At 47.5% G+C, this 15,133-nt stretch overlaps 1 protein-coding gene across 1 annotated transcript in view; it reads left to right on the plus strand.

Annotated features, from left to right (window-relative positions):
• LOC144097440 (uncharacterized) overlaps positions 1-15,133 on the plus strand; it is a 64,635-nt gene that overhangs the window by 5,755 nt on the left and 43,747 nt on the right. The window lies entirely within an intron of this gene.

Below are 15,133 nucleotides of genomic sequence, written 5' to 3' on the forward strand. Positions count from 1 at the left end.
GTATTTAAGTTCACGTCAGGGGCAAAATCTGCTGTACGAGGTCACTAAATTTTCTGACTGATCGAGCAATGTCACATGACTATATGACGTCATCACAACATGCCCTGATGGTTCGCACTGATAGCTCGAGGTCCGTGACCTTGTGACGTCACCGCAACCTAGTCACTATAAAAGGTAGAAAACTGGCCACCAGATTATGAGCAGCGTGCCCACCGTGGCCGGCGGCATTGAAATTAACAATAGGCCGAGATAGGTCACGTGTGGTGACGTCATCGCAACCAGCCTGCTGGGTTGTGGAAAACCTATTTTTTAGATAGCAACGTAGGCAGCACAAGAGTTCACGTCGGGATAAATGCGGGGACGTCCGGGGTCACAAAAATTCCCTAAATGGTAGAATTTGTAGAAAGAGGAATGTCGCCGGAAGGTCATAGGACCCCAGGGGAACCAAGCACAGGTCGCTACCCAGAGGAGGAAATTTCGAAAATGGATCGAAATTGATAATGAATAATTCATAAATCATAAATAGTGTATTACTGGTGATTAGTAGAAGAATTGAGGTGAATTAGTAGGCTGATTAAAATGTGTATTGGGAATTAGAAGGAAATGGTGCATTAGCGGCCAATGGACAATAGTCATCACGCCATTACCGCCCCCAGTAACAGAGAAAGAAGAACTGCACAAGTGCCTGAAAGCACGTTACGAGCCCATTCGTATTGCTTTTGAGACTACCACCTAAGACCAATCAGAAAAAAAATGTAACATACCAATTTCAGCACTGTCCCAGCATGCGGATATCTTCGCTAGCAGTCCGAATTTGGAGGGACCGACAATGGCAAAAACCTGACGCGAACACACTGACAAGTTGTGACCGGAGCTACGACATATGCAAAATATAGTGATGCCGCAGCCTACTCCTATATAGAGTCTGTAAAACGTACCGAGAGGTTTCGTTTTTTTTTTCCCGGCTAGCAATCATTTGCGTTGCAGCGCACGGTGCTGCCATCTATTCAGTGGATTTATTTTGCTTGACCTTTTAAGGACTGCTGACGCGAGTTTTCCGGAATACCGATTCCACAGCGTCTACTGATTTCCCATATGCAGCTCGCGTAAAAGAAATTCGATGGCAAGTGTGTAAAGACGCAGGAGCCCACATGTGCGACTGCAAGCCAATGCTGAATGATTTCTCGTGCTTCATTTTGTAAGAACTGCTGCGGGAAGCATAAGTGATTTGTTGGAAGAAGAACAGTTTACAGCGGCCTTTCAAGGCTTATTCTATCTAGACAGCACGCTTGGAACGTATAATTTTGTAATTGTGAAACCTTGGTTCGTCACGAGACAGTGAAGATAGGTATTTACTGCACTTCGGACACGTCCAACCAGATATATTACGCTCAGAAGCACCGCGTTTCTTCAGCTGAGTAGGCTAAATGACGTGTGGTTTGTCAGAAAAGTTACAAGCGCTGCACGACACACCAACAATTAGAGGGAGAGAAAACTTCAATTTTCCATCCATTTCCCGCACTTTAACCTAAAAAGAAAGCTTTTCAAACAATGTAGCGTCGTTCCCACCATTTCCCCCGCCGCACTTGCTCACTGCTTCTACGCTGGTCTTTGCTTCTTACATTCAGGCGTAGTCAAGGATTACCGCAACATCCCAGATGAAGGAACGCCCCTTTATCGCAACCATTTTTTTTTCTCACTCTGTTCATGCTGGGGCTCCATCTTCCTCGCTCGCTTCAGCGGTGACATGCTGCCCATGGTGACCCAGCCAGCGTTTCAATTTCAGAACGGCTTTACTTGGGTACAGCAGCAGCAGCGTTATGACAGGTTGCAGGGGAATGGTAAAAGCCACTGTAATTCTGTGTTTCAACCGAGAGTCCCGAAAATATCATATCGCCAAGTATCAGGGAGAAAGCGAGTGCATAATAATGGGTGGAAAAGATTTTGTTGCTACAAACGCCACCTACATCATGTCAAAGAAAGTACAAAATTTTTCACGAAATTCACAAGAAATTTACTTTAATATTTAATAATTATAGAACTAGCCCTTCGCACCTTATGAAAAGGGCTCACGTTCTCGAGAGAGAGAGAGAGAGAGAATAAAGCTTTATTTGTAAAGAAGGAGACCGCTGCTGATTGTGTGTGCGGTCCTCAGTCGAAGACTCCAACGGGTTCCGCCGACGCGTTGGCTATGGCGACTAGCGTCTCCGGGTCTCCCATGGTGCCGCTGGCCAGTGTCACCTACCACTGCTCCAGCGCCGCGTTGTGTGGCTTTAAGTGGTTCGGTTTAATTGAGAAAGTGCATGTATTGTGCGTGAATGTGGAAATATCGCCAGGCCAAAAATCATCGACCTGCAATAAGGTTTGGTATTTTTAGAGTGCAGCTGTTAGGCGTCCGTTCCTGCGTTTCGAGGCGTCGCCGTTGTCCGTCGTAACCACTGGGGCAAAGCGCTGCTCTAGCTGTGCACGCTCCTTGCGCCATTTCACCGTCACGCCCAAGCCGAAACGAATAGCCGCCGCCGTTCGCCAAATGCAAACTATCATAAAAAATATCATACAAATTATCGTTTGAACCCACAGCCAGAGGCTAATGTGGGGTTCGAAAACGAAAATTTATTTAGGCAAAAGCAGCCCTTTTGTGAAATGAAAAGTACACCATTACAAGCAAAAAGATCAAAACACAGCATTGCGTTCGGGTTAAATAATTTAGTTTGCACGTTTCAGTACAGTTAACAAAAACTAACCAAAGCAACCAACCACAATAGATACAAACCGAAGACAACAATCACATTGGTCGAATAATGGTCATAAAGTATGTTTTCAAGGTTTTACAGGTTTCATGAGATTGTTGGATCTCTGGTGGTAAACGATTCCAAATCTTGGTTCCAGCAAATTCCACCAGCCGTTCACTGCGTACAATATTATTCGGTGGCAGATTAAAATTGCCATATGAGAGGTTGTTTGTAAGCCGAGATGATGGGCGAAACAAAGCATTGAAAGGATGATCTTATTTTATTATGGTACTTATACAGATTGCTAATTTTAATGAGTGCAAAAAGACCGAAAGAAAGAATATTCAATGAATGGAACAGTGCCCTACATGGCTCGTTGTGTTTACAGCACCAGTCTGGTTCTTCCAGTGCAAATGTTCATCTAGAATGACACTGAGATATTTAAATGAGTTGGTTCTTTCAACGGGTTGACCGTTAATAATAATATTTATTTGCTTATTGTCAATGTTTATCTCGTGAGCTGAACACTATTTGGTTTTGTAGGAATTAATTGTTAGCTTGTTTATAAAAACCAGGTTGAAAGTTTTTCTAATTCAGTTTTTGCTTTGGCTTCTAAATTCTCATGGTTGTCAGTTGTAAATATAAGAGCAGTATCATGCGCATACATTAAAATTTCAGAACAACTTAGCCCTTGTGGCACGTCATTCAGATATAGTGAGCATAGCATGGGCCCTAAAACGGATCTTTGCGGAACCCCGGTCTGTGAATATTGTAATGATAAGGCTTATGCAAGTGAGCGTTTGGATGCCTCTTAGGTGCTAGGAGTCCGGCGGGGGTAGAGACGCCTATTTAGGCGGAAGCTCTCTAGGCAGGTAAAAAATGGGTTGAAAGGGGGTGTATAGAGTAGAGTTGATGTAAGCTTTGTTGGTATAATCTCGAGCTTACACATGCGCCCTAATATTGTCATTGATACCAGCATGTGCTAGGACCCAGGTGGTGATATTTTCATGTTGGAGATGGCCGCCCAGAACGCGGACAGCCGTGTACGGGACTCGTCCACTCGTACAGGCTCTGAAGGTTGCTTGGGGGTCTTTAAAAATGTTGGTGCCATGGTGTTGGATGCCGCTCATTTTGTTAGCCATGGCTATTGCAATCGCTTCTGCGGTCGCCGTATCCGGTGTCGTGAATAATGCTCCAAAATAAGGTGTGTTGGCTTGATTGGCAGCAGCGAAGGCATATCTGCGGGGCGGTGCATAGGCAGCCACATCCACATATATAGCCAGGTGTCTTGGCCGTATTGCCTACGGAGGCTGCGAAGATGGGCTTGACGCGGGGGGCGGGGGGGGGGGGGGGGGGGGGGGGGGGGGGGGGGGGGGGGGGGGGGGGGGGGGGGGGGGGGGGGGGCGCTCTGTCTCGCGGCTCATTTGGAGTGGGATAGTGTCCATGTTAAGGCAGGAGTGAATAGCGTTGGGAAGAATTCTGGTCAGCGGTTATGGTCCTGGTGGCTTGCGAGTTGCCTATTCTTGAAAGGTTGGCCCTACCCGCAGAGGTGGCGAGGAGACGAGTCTGTTGGAAGTTCAGAGCTGCCTCCTGGATTTCTGCAATAGTGTTGTGAACGCCGATTGAAAGCAATCTAGTGGTGGATGTACACATGGGAGGCCCAAAGCTGCTTTAAAGAGGGTTGAGATAAGGATATCGATCCTCTCTTGGGCAGTGAGGTCAATATTATGGTATGGGAAGCCATATTGGATCCGACTCAAGGCCAGCGCCTTGACGACGCGGATAGTGTAGTCCTCGCGCATTCCCCTTGCGATGTACAGCGATAAGTCGCACTCTATGTTCTATATTCAGCACGGACGTGCGTAGAGTGGCAATGGTGTGAGAGGGCTTGCCGTCATTGTGGACCTAGAGAGAGGCCAAGCACTCGGATGAGTTATTTTTTTCTTTAGGGTGGTTGTCAATTTCGAGCATGATTGGGCCGGGGGAACGATATCGGGACCATAAATACGGATGATTTCATATTTACCCGGTGCACATTGCATACCGCTGGTCTGAAAAAAATGCTCGACCACAGTGATGACAGTTCTTAGGGCTTGCTGTTTGGTAGCGAGGGTTCCTCGGGTTGACCAGACGGTGCTGTCATCCGCACGAACTGCGTATGCGATGCCGGAGGATGTATATAGCCTGTGCGCGAGAGGGGGCCATGGCTATATTCCACAAGCCGAGTCCTCAAGTTCGCCCGCTAAATTATGATCCGGGCAACTTTAAATCCCCTGCTGAAGAGCTCCGACCTGTGACGAGGCTCTCTTCTACGAATGAATCGTCAACGCGCACTACAGATAGCTCCGCGGCTCCTTTCAAATTAAGACGTAATGTCATGCTTATGCATAACAGCCCAACGACACAGTGCCAAAGAATACATGCACTGTGCCGTTGCGCACATATGCTTGAAAACATCACCATAAGCCTTGCAGCATCAACTGGCCCAACAATGAACTCTTCTAAAGACCCTTCCGCCCCCCCCCCCCACACCTGCCACCTCAATTCAGCATCGCCCAGACCCATTCTCTGCAAGCTTCAGACCACCCCGCCTCTTCCTCGAGCTCTTCTCACCTCCACCTCTAACCTTCCAACCCCATTTCTCCTACCCTATGTCAATCTGGAGCATTATCAGTGCCTAGTAGCCCTCCGAAGTCCTTCAATGAACTCATCTAAAGATCATTTCCGCCCCCCCCAACCCCCCCCCCCCCCCACGCCACCACTCAATTCAGCATCACCCAGACTCATTGTCTGCAAGTTTCAAACCACCACGCCAGTGCCCTAGTAGCCCTCTGAACTCACTTCTTCCCCTCACGTCCCTTCTACGTGGTGTACCTGGCTTGCATCGTACCACCTGGACGATCAGCCCGCAGTGATGCTTCATACCCAGGCTATTTCGAGCGCGTAAAGGGCTTTTCGCTCTCCTCTCTCTCTATCCGCAGCTTTTCCCATTCCAGATACCTGAATGCCTCCTGTAAACACATTGTGAATAGTATACTGGAGAGAACGTGTCTCCCATCCTGACTCATTTTTGTTGTAATTTTCTTTTCTCTGTGAGGGAGTACAGCAGTTCTGCAGCCGATAGATTTTTTCCAGTATAGTATTTACTTCTTTTATATCCAGATTCCATAATACCTGCATGATCACTGAGATTTCGACTCAGTCAAATTCTTCGCCGTAATCTATGAAGGCGATATATAGGGGTTGGTTTTATTCTGGGAATTTCTTCATTACAGCACTGCTGATGTGGATAGGGTGTATTGTCGAGCAGCCTTTACCAATGCCGGCTTGGTCGTTTGGTTCATAGAAGTATCTGATTGTTTTGCTTCTGTTAGCGATCGTTTTAGTAAATGCGTTGTAGGCAACGGACAGTAAGATAATCGCATTTTAATGTTAGAACTTCTAGTCGTCTCCGTTCGTATGTGTTAATATTGTAACATTGTTCCAAGATTCCTGCATGGTTCCAGGTCATCAGGCATTGTGTATACAGGGTGGCCAGTTCTTCTAGGACAATAGCACCACGATCCTTTAAGAGATTTCCAGTAACCTGGTCCTCACCAGCTGCTTTCCCTTTTCTCAATTGTTTGCAATGCTTTCTGTGCTTCCTCGTACGTTACCGATGAGGTTACCAGTGCCTCTGCACCCCTGCTCCGTGATCTCCTGCTACATTAGCTATCTTATATTTATTTTTTTATTACTTCAAAGACCCCGGATATGGGGCTTTACATGAGGGATGGGCATAACAGTCTACAGTCGTCCTGTCCCGAGATTATTTAACAAAAAAAGATCGTAAATGAGATGCGGTTCTTGCAGGGGGAGGGTACACTGTCTTGCTGTGGTGAATGCGGCTGGACAGACGATGTGCTGCTGATATGATCGATGCTCCTAAAGATGAATGATAAAACTTATGGAACAAGCATAATCGAGATATTTTTCTTCTTGTTTCAAGACTAGACAAAGAGCTCTAGATTTTAGAGAAGACACACTAGTATAATATGAATAATCACAGTAAATAAATCGGATAGCGCGATTTTGTATTTTTTCAAGTGTTAGCGAGAGGTTCGACCGATGAGGGTACCATACTGCAGAAGCGAATTCTAATTTAGTCGGACGACAGTTTAGTAAGCTAATAATTGAATGGAAGGGGTAGCAAAAACGAATATTTCGACGTATGAAGCTAAGGGTGCGGTTAGCGTCATTAGCGATGTTCGTTATATGTGAAGACCATGTTAGGGTATGAGTTAAAGTAATGCCTAAACACTTACAGGTAAGACGGAACGCACTTAAGAACCAAGAAGAACATATCTAGAGGGAATGTGGGATTGCCTGCGATGGAATGGAATCATACATGTTTTAGCAATATTAAGGGACCTTAACCAATGCTTGCACCAGGTTTCAATTCGGGTTAAATCTTGTTAGAGGTAACGTTGGAAGGAAGATCATTAATGCAAATGAGAAAAAGCAAGGGTCCGAGCACTGTGCCTTGAGGAACACCTGAAGTAACCGGAGAACGAGGGGACGACGATTTGTTAGCGTATACGAATTGTTCTCTGTTAGTCAAAAAGTTTTGAAGCCAGTTCATCACTAAATGATTAAGGTTTAGACGCGAGTTTTAGTAGTAATCTTTTGTGCGGTAATTTATCGAAGGCTTTTTCAAATTCAAGAAACAGCGCGTTAAGAGGAATATTTAAGTAAAGACGCGAACTAAGGTCATTGATGAAAAGGGCTAGTTGAGAATCACAGGAAAGTCCTTTTAAGAAACCATGCTGGTTAGGGTGAAAAAAGTTGACTGAGACTAGGAATTTAATGATGTGAGAATAAATAACATGTTCCATCAGTTTTGAACAAATGTTGTGAGGGAAATAGGGCGGTAGTTTTTACAAGAAAAAGATGAATTTTTTGGGGGACTGGGGCGATCTTACCTATTTTCCAGTCTTGTGGCAGCACACCTGATGTTAGAGACTATTGGAAAAGGTGGCATAAGATGACACTAACAATTTTCTTAGTATTTTTTTAGAACTTTAGAGTTTAAGCCATCAATACCGGATGAAGAGGACACTTTCAATGATTCGAGTAGTTTCATAATTCCACTGGTATCGAACAGAATGTCTGGCATAACAGGGTGATCGAACAGAGGGAAGTATGGTAATTCACCTTCGGGTTCTTTAGTAAAAACTGAGCAAAAAAAGGAGTTAAGAGTGCTACAGACTTCTTGTTCCGGTATGAGAATGTTACCATCTTTGTGTAATGTTAGAGGTTTGTGGCGTGTAGGGTAAATAGTTTTCCAAAACTTGTTAGGATTGGTGCGCAGCATAGACGGTAACACTGATGAAAAAAGGAACGTTTGGTTTGGCTTGATAAAGATTGGAATATGTTTTCCGCAGACTGATACTTTTTCCACGCGCAAGGGATATTTAGGCGTTTGGCTGTTCGAAAAAGTCATTTTTTGTTGTTGAGGCGCTTCAGTTCGTTATTAAACCATGGTGACGATGATTTTCTGTGATGGTGATAGTAGGGATGCGCTTATCAATCAGTTGATGCATTTTGTGTTTGAAGAGAGACCAGTTAGTTTCAATAGACCGGCTTGAGAAGTCAAGGACCAGCCTCGCCCAAAAGTCGGACAGTTCTGCGTTCATGGCTGTGTAGTTCCCTTTGTCATATAAGGTTAGTGTCTTTTTTTGCTTTTTCAGGTATGGCAGTTTGAAGGGAAATGTGCTTAGTATTACGGAGTGGTCACTAAGCCCAGTAAATGAAGCAGAGGTGACACGTTATCTGGGTGGGAAGTGAATACAAGGTCAAGAATATTAGAAGAATGATCAGTTTGCCTGGTAGGGTTAGCTGGGACAAGCCAAAGGTTAGGCACGTGTTAACAAAGTCACTTTCGATGTTATCTTTCGATGTAATGGCAGGAAGGTCGGACCAGGTAATATCGGGAAAATTAAAGTCACCATAAAGAAGAATGGGAATGTGCTGATGTGACGCAGTTATGACGCGGAGTATTTCGTGGAAGTGAGCTACAAAGGAATCTGTTAGATCAGGTGGTCGATAGCATACGCCGATGATAACTGGAGGGAAGGAAGCATGGCATTGAATGAAGAACAATTCTAGAGGGGAAGCAAGGTTAATCTCGGAACAACGACATGACTGATGAGCACCAATTAGTACACCTCCTCCTCGCCTGTTTATCCTTTCACGTCGAAAGAAATTGAAATCTGGAAACACGGAAAGTATGTCGGAGTTTCCTATGGACAAATTTGGACATGTTTCGGTTAGTACAGTTATGTTGCTCTCCGTCATGCGTACGAGACTGGCGATGGTGTCAAGCTTAGGTGGAAGGCTGCGGATGTTAGTGTAAAGAATGGTCAAAGGGTGGAGCTTAGTCTTTTCGCAAGGGCCATTGGGTAGCTATGGAGTGCGGGGAACGACTTTGTAACATGGCCATAAGTGTACGTGGTGGTACCGATGATGAGCTTATTATAGCGGAGTTTGTATTTTTCGGTTTGCGATTTTCCAAATGCAAGTAGCTACTTCCTTGCCAAGAGAGTAGTTTTAGAGTAGTCCTAGCCACTGTCCTTTAGTTTGCTAGCACAAGAAAGAATTTTTTCTTTTGTTTTATAGTGAGAAAAATTAACAATAATCGGTGTGATTTTGTTCGCGTCAAACTTTCCCAGTCTGTGAGCTCTTTCAATATCTGTTGGGTTGATTGTGACGTCTAGTTCTTCTTTGCATACCTCAGTGACAATTTTTTCAGATTCAGACCAGGTTTCTTGGTTAGTGTCTTTTAAGCCAAAAAAAACAATAAATTGGATCGGCGTGCCCTGTCTTCGGAATCGGCCAGCTGAGACATTATGTGCTATATTTCACCCGCATCCTGCTCCGCAAGCTCCCGAACATCGCTTATATCATCCTTTATGGCGCCAAATGATGCGCAATCTTCTTCAATTTTAAATAGTCTGCTTCTTATTTCACCTAGCGCTTTGTCATTATGGGTTAACATGCTGCGAATTGTTTTCATTTCGGCCAGCAAAGATGCCTGTCCAGATCGAAGTTCATTCAAAGCTTCCATTATGTCGGAAGAATCTTGCGGAGCAGTACCGCGGGTGTTGGGACAGGGGTTTAATTCATCACCCGCCAAAATCAGCAGTTGGCGGATGACACCGAGACATTCAAAAGCAGTCGCAACACAACACTGAGGGCTCGGCAGCACTAGCAATGCCGCATAACGGGTACGCCGCGCAAATAATGAGTATTCATAGTTTACCTGCACGACAAAAAGGCAACGCAGGTGAGCGTACGTGGACATCGTTGCAGTGCTGCCGAGCCCATTAAGCGCGTTCGGCGTTGGTGCTGTCCTTAAGTAGTGTGGACGCTGCGGTGACGTAGACATGTTGGCTATCATCGTTGGGAGGGGGGGAGCGTGGGTGAGTAGAGTGGCACATGCGCTGTACTCGGACAGGAACCAAAGCTGGCGTTTGGGCAGTATTCCAAGGTAGGCCTGCTTGAGGGAGGACGTAGATGGCACTGGGTCGACTCGAGTGATCCGGCCGACTGGAGTCCGGCCGTGATGCACGACCAGGTGTTGTTTGCTCCATGAATGATATGGCGATGATACCGGCAGGAGGGTGTTGCCGATGGCCCAGCTCGCGTGAGCACAAGCACCAGCCGGCGGACGGAAAGGCACGAGCGCAAGCGCCAGCACCTGCTCGACAAAAAGGCGACGCAGGTGAGCGTACGTAGACATTGTTGCAGTGCTGCCGAGCCCATTCTCTCACCGTGTAGATCTGATTCTTGCATGTTCTTATTCTCCTACTGACAGCTTTTAGGCTACCTGTGTTGTTAGGCAACATCGGTTACCTGGCGCTTATTGATTAACTTTGAGAGCTGTGCCTTTTCTATGCTATCTATGAGCTTTGGCGCTATCAATCTTTGGCGTTCCTAAATGAGATTTTTCGGGGCTCGTCGTAGGAGTAGAAATCAGTTACATAAACTCTAAGCGGGAGATCCGGTCGTGCAAAAGGCGCTGCCGCTTCTCGGTTTTTGTGCTGCAGGTGCCACAGATGCCCGCGGTAACGATGCAACTTGGCTATCAGCCAGTGCTCGTGATTTTGTTTCTCGTGGAGGTTTAAAGGCTTTTTTATATGGCGACGCTCACCGTAGAGGTATGTAATAAAAAATCAACAAATCACATCAAATAGGTAACCGGCATGGTTTTTTTTCTAGAAAAAGACGGATTGTAGAGAGTGTAAACCACAATGAAGGTAAGCGAGCAGTTATGAAAGAAGTATAGGAGGTCTGTTGACCCGTAAAGGGGTTAGGCACATGGTTGCTGCTCAAGCGACAAGGATGGATTGGTGGATGGGTGGGTGGGTGGGTGGTTGGATGGATGGGTGGACGGATGGGTGGATGGATAGATGGACGGATGGGTGGATGGATGGGTGGATGGATAGGTGGATGGATGGGAAGATGGGTGGATGGATGGACGGACGGATGGATGGATGGATGAGGCTGAACCTTTTAAATCGGGCGGCGGGTCAAGCCACCTGGCCATGTCACCTCTTCGCGCACTTTTGCGTGGGCTCCCAGACCCCCTTAGAGCGTGGGGGGGTAGCGGTCTCGGTCACAAACGAGATGCCCTCGACTCAGCGTGGCAAGCTCAGCCAGAAAGCAGCTACCAGGTGAGAAGGGGGTCGGTCGTTTGGTGCCCAGCTTTTGCCGCTCGCAAGCCAGAGAGTGGGTCAGAGCCAAAGGTTCACAAAAGAAAACAAAGCTTATAAAGCGAAGAGACGATATAGATGATTTCGCAATCCCTCGTACGAGCGAATACAAAGTGATTCACAAATACAATGCAACTCATGGAAAGTAACACTTGACAGAGATAATCATTCAACAGAATATTTGCACCTAAACTGCACTAACATAGAGAGAGAGACAAGCAAACAAAACATAATTTGTTCACCGGGCACTGCGACAGTCCGACGACCTGAGGAGCACGACGGGGCCGATCCGCAGACTGGCGCACGTTGCCTCGCTGGTCTGTGGCTGGGCGAGTGGTGTTCTCCCGGGAGTTGAGCGGGCGCGCTTCTCGGAAGCCTAAACGGCGGCTCGGGCTAACCGACAGCGGTTGAAGCCCCTCATTTATAGAAGCAGTCGGCGTCTGTTTGTTCTTCGTGCCAAGGCAGGCGCGCAGATACACGCAGCTTCAACTGCACAAGCTCCTTCTCCTTCTCGCGCCTAGCGCGCCACCCCATTGGTCGAGCGCGGAAACCACCTTCCAGAAAAATCTGGGTCATTCTCGCCACGCAATGTCATTTGCGCGAGAGCAAAGGGGAGAGATCATTTTAGCGCGGACAAGGTCATGCCCTCTCCATCGGCGATGAGTAGAAACAACTTCACAGACATTTTACAGAAATCGACGCCGCGCGTGGCTATGTTTACTTTGGCGCCGCGCCGGCGAGCTGACTGTAAAGGGCAGCAGCACACGCAACGTTACGCACTCTCCGGGGATCCTTCCCCGCTGTTTTTGTTTTATTTTACCGTGCGCCGGCACGATTGCTCACGCGCAGCGCTGTTTTTTTCGAATATGCGTCGAATTTTGTGACACCTTGACATGGAAATTTTACTCTTGTCTTGATTTTAGCCAACATAAGGTAACCTTCGCTTGGTTACTTCCACACGCTTAAAATCTACTTCCCCTTCACTGTCTTTAAACCCAAATGCTTTGAATAAATGAGCCCCGCTACTTTCCCCGGTAGGGTGGAGCCCTTTACAGAAAAGTATCAAGTGTTCAGCCGTTTCCTCCTCCTCTCCGCACGCAACGCACAACGTGTCTATACCGTGGTACCTAACTCTATATGTCTTAGTCCGCAAAACGCACGTCCTGGCCTGAAACAACAAAGAGCTTCCCCTATAATTATCACAGATATTTTCTTTGCCGATTTCCTGCTTAAAGATTCTGCATGTTCCCAGTGCTCATTTCGCCAGTATCCCTTTTTTCTACAGAGCTCTCTCTCTGTTTCTGTAACCTTTTTCTTGACCGATAATTGTTGATTTGCCCCATTACTGTTGTCCAGATATTTGCTTATCAATTTTCTAGGTCGCTTTCTACATTTGGTGCCAACATTCCTTATGTACAGGTATCTCAAAACATTCCTAGCCCAATGCTTTTCCCCCATTTTTCTCAATCGCTCCTCAAATGCTATCTTACTGCTAGCTTCTATGCTCTCGAACGACGGCCATCCCATATCACCTTGTACCCCCTGATTTGGTGTATTGCCATGTGCTCCCAAAGCTCGCCTCCCTGAGCCGCGTTGTTTGATTTCTAACCTTGCTTGAACATCTGGTCTCATGCACAGGACCGCATTACCGAAAGTCAGACTAAAAACCATCACCCCTTTCCAGACCTCTCTTACCACTTTATACCTATTGTAATTCCACAGTGCCTTATTTTTCATGACAATTGCATTCCCACTAGTTTTATTCATTAAAGATTTTTCATGCTCTGTCAGATAGTCAGCAGCGTTAATTATCCAGTCCCCAAGATACTTCTACTCATCCACTACTTCTAGCGTAAACTCCTGTACTCTACGTTCGCCGCCCTCATCATTAAATATGATGACTGCAGATTTTTCCTTACTAAACTTGAAACCTATTCTATTTCCCTTTGTACCGCATATGTCTATCAACTTCTGCAAGTCTTCCTTGTTGTCAGCCATTTGCACTATATCATCCGCGTATATTAGTCCCGGTAATGACTGTTTAATCCATTCCCCTTGCTTGAAAAAAGAATGGTTGAAGCCTAGTCCGCACCTCTCTAGCTTGGTCTCCAATCCTTGAATGTACAACATGACCAACAAAGGAGACAGAGGACACCCTTGCCTAAGACCCCGCTGTATATCTACAGGCCCTGATACATTTTTTTCCAATTTATGAGCACTCTGTTACCTTTATATATATATTTTTACGGTGTGGGATGCCACGGGGTGGCCACGGGCCCGCCCAGAGAAATATAGCAGCAGTACGGAGGAGAGCCGGCGAAGCACGACCGGCGGCGGCCAAGCTTTTCTCGTTCTATCTCCCTCGTGCTAGAGCCGCGCGCTCGCCGCTCGCGCTCGCTCTCCGCCTCTTCTTTTATTCCCGTATCACCTTTCCACCGGGGGGGGGGGGGGGGGGCGGAGAAGTTAGGCCGTGCTTTGATGCAGGGTTTCCTGGGGCGATGCAATGTGGGCTCGCAGATAGGAAACGGTCACACTCTTCGTTGAATTCGAAGTGTGTGAGCTGGGCGAAGGTGTCTGCAGTCGCCGAAGAAGGTCCCACACCGGTTAGGCTATCTTCAGGGAGTTTTATGCATATTGAGCGGCGATTCGTTTATGGGACTGTATTGCGTGGGGAAGGCATGGAGCCAGCAGGCGACGACGGCACTGATGAGGACCCGGTAGCTAAGTCGGAGTCACCGCAGGCGCCGTAGACATATCGCTTCATGTTTGAAACATGCTCTGGGAAAATGTGGTGCACACCGCATGGTCGATGCTCTGGCAGGTCTTCGAGGCGGTATGTCACGGGGCCGAGTCGGGCAACGACACGGTAAGGGCCGCGGTATCGGGGCAAGAGCTTTGCGGCACGGCCAGTCGCACGGATGGTGCGGCGAACGAGGACCAAGTCACCGGGCCGGAAGGGGGGATGTGGTGGTGCTGCCGCGTTGGCCGCTTGCACACGCGCGTGAGCCGTGAGGAGGTTGCGCTGGGCGTCGAGGCGGGCGGAATGAAGTCGTTGAGCAGATTCAGTTGGTGACGCAGTGGGATGGGGAAGGCCCAACTGCGCGTCGAGAGGGATGGAGGGCGTTCTGCCATAGACGACTGAGAACGGCGTCACATGCGTTGTTTCTTGCGCTGCAGTGTTGACTGCAAAAGCTGCAGCAGAAACAAAACGATCCCAGTTTGTGTGGGACGGAGCGACGTAGGATGCGAGTATATCCGTGAGGGTACGGTTAACACGCTCCACGAGGCCATTGCACTGCGGATGATTGACGGATGTAGTGGAATGCGCAATGCCGAAGGAGCGGAGGGCTCGCTCGAATTCATGGGACATAAAGCAGCTCCCACGGTCCGTGATGAGGCGCCGGGGAACACCGTGCCGAAGAACGAGATGCTGTTCCACAAACGCGACGGCATGAGCGGACGACGTGTCTGGAACGGGCAGTGCTTCGACCCACTTGGAGAAGTAGTCGATCGCAACTAGAACATACCGGTTGCCGGCACGCGTCTTCGGAAACGGGCCCAAATGATCCAGTCCAACCAGCTCGAAAGGTGAACTTGGTGGCGAAAAAGCCTGCGGGGGTGGCTTGGTTACACCTGTGGACGGTTTTC

The sequence above is a fragment of the Amblyomma americanum genome, chromosome 7, assembly GCF_052857255.1.
Source record: "Amblyomma americanum isolate KBUSLIRL-KWMA chromosome 7, ASM5285725v1, whole genome shotgun sequence".
Classification (NCBI taxonomy): Eukaryota; Metazoa; Arthropoda; class Arachnida; order Ixodida; family Ixodidae; genus Amblyomma; species Amblyomma americanum.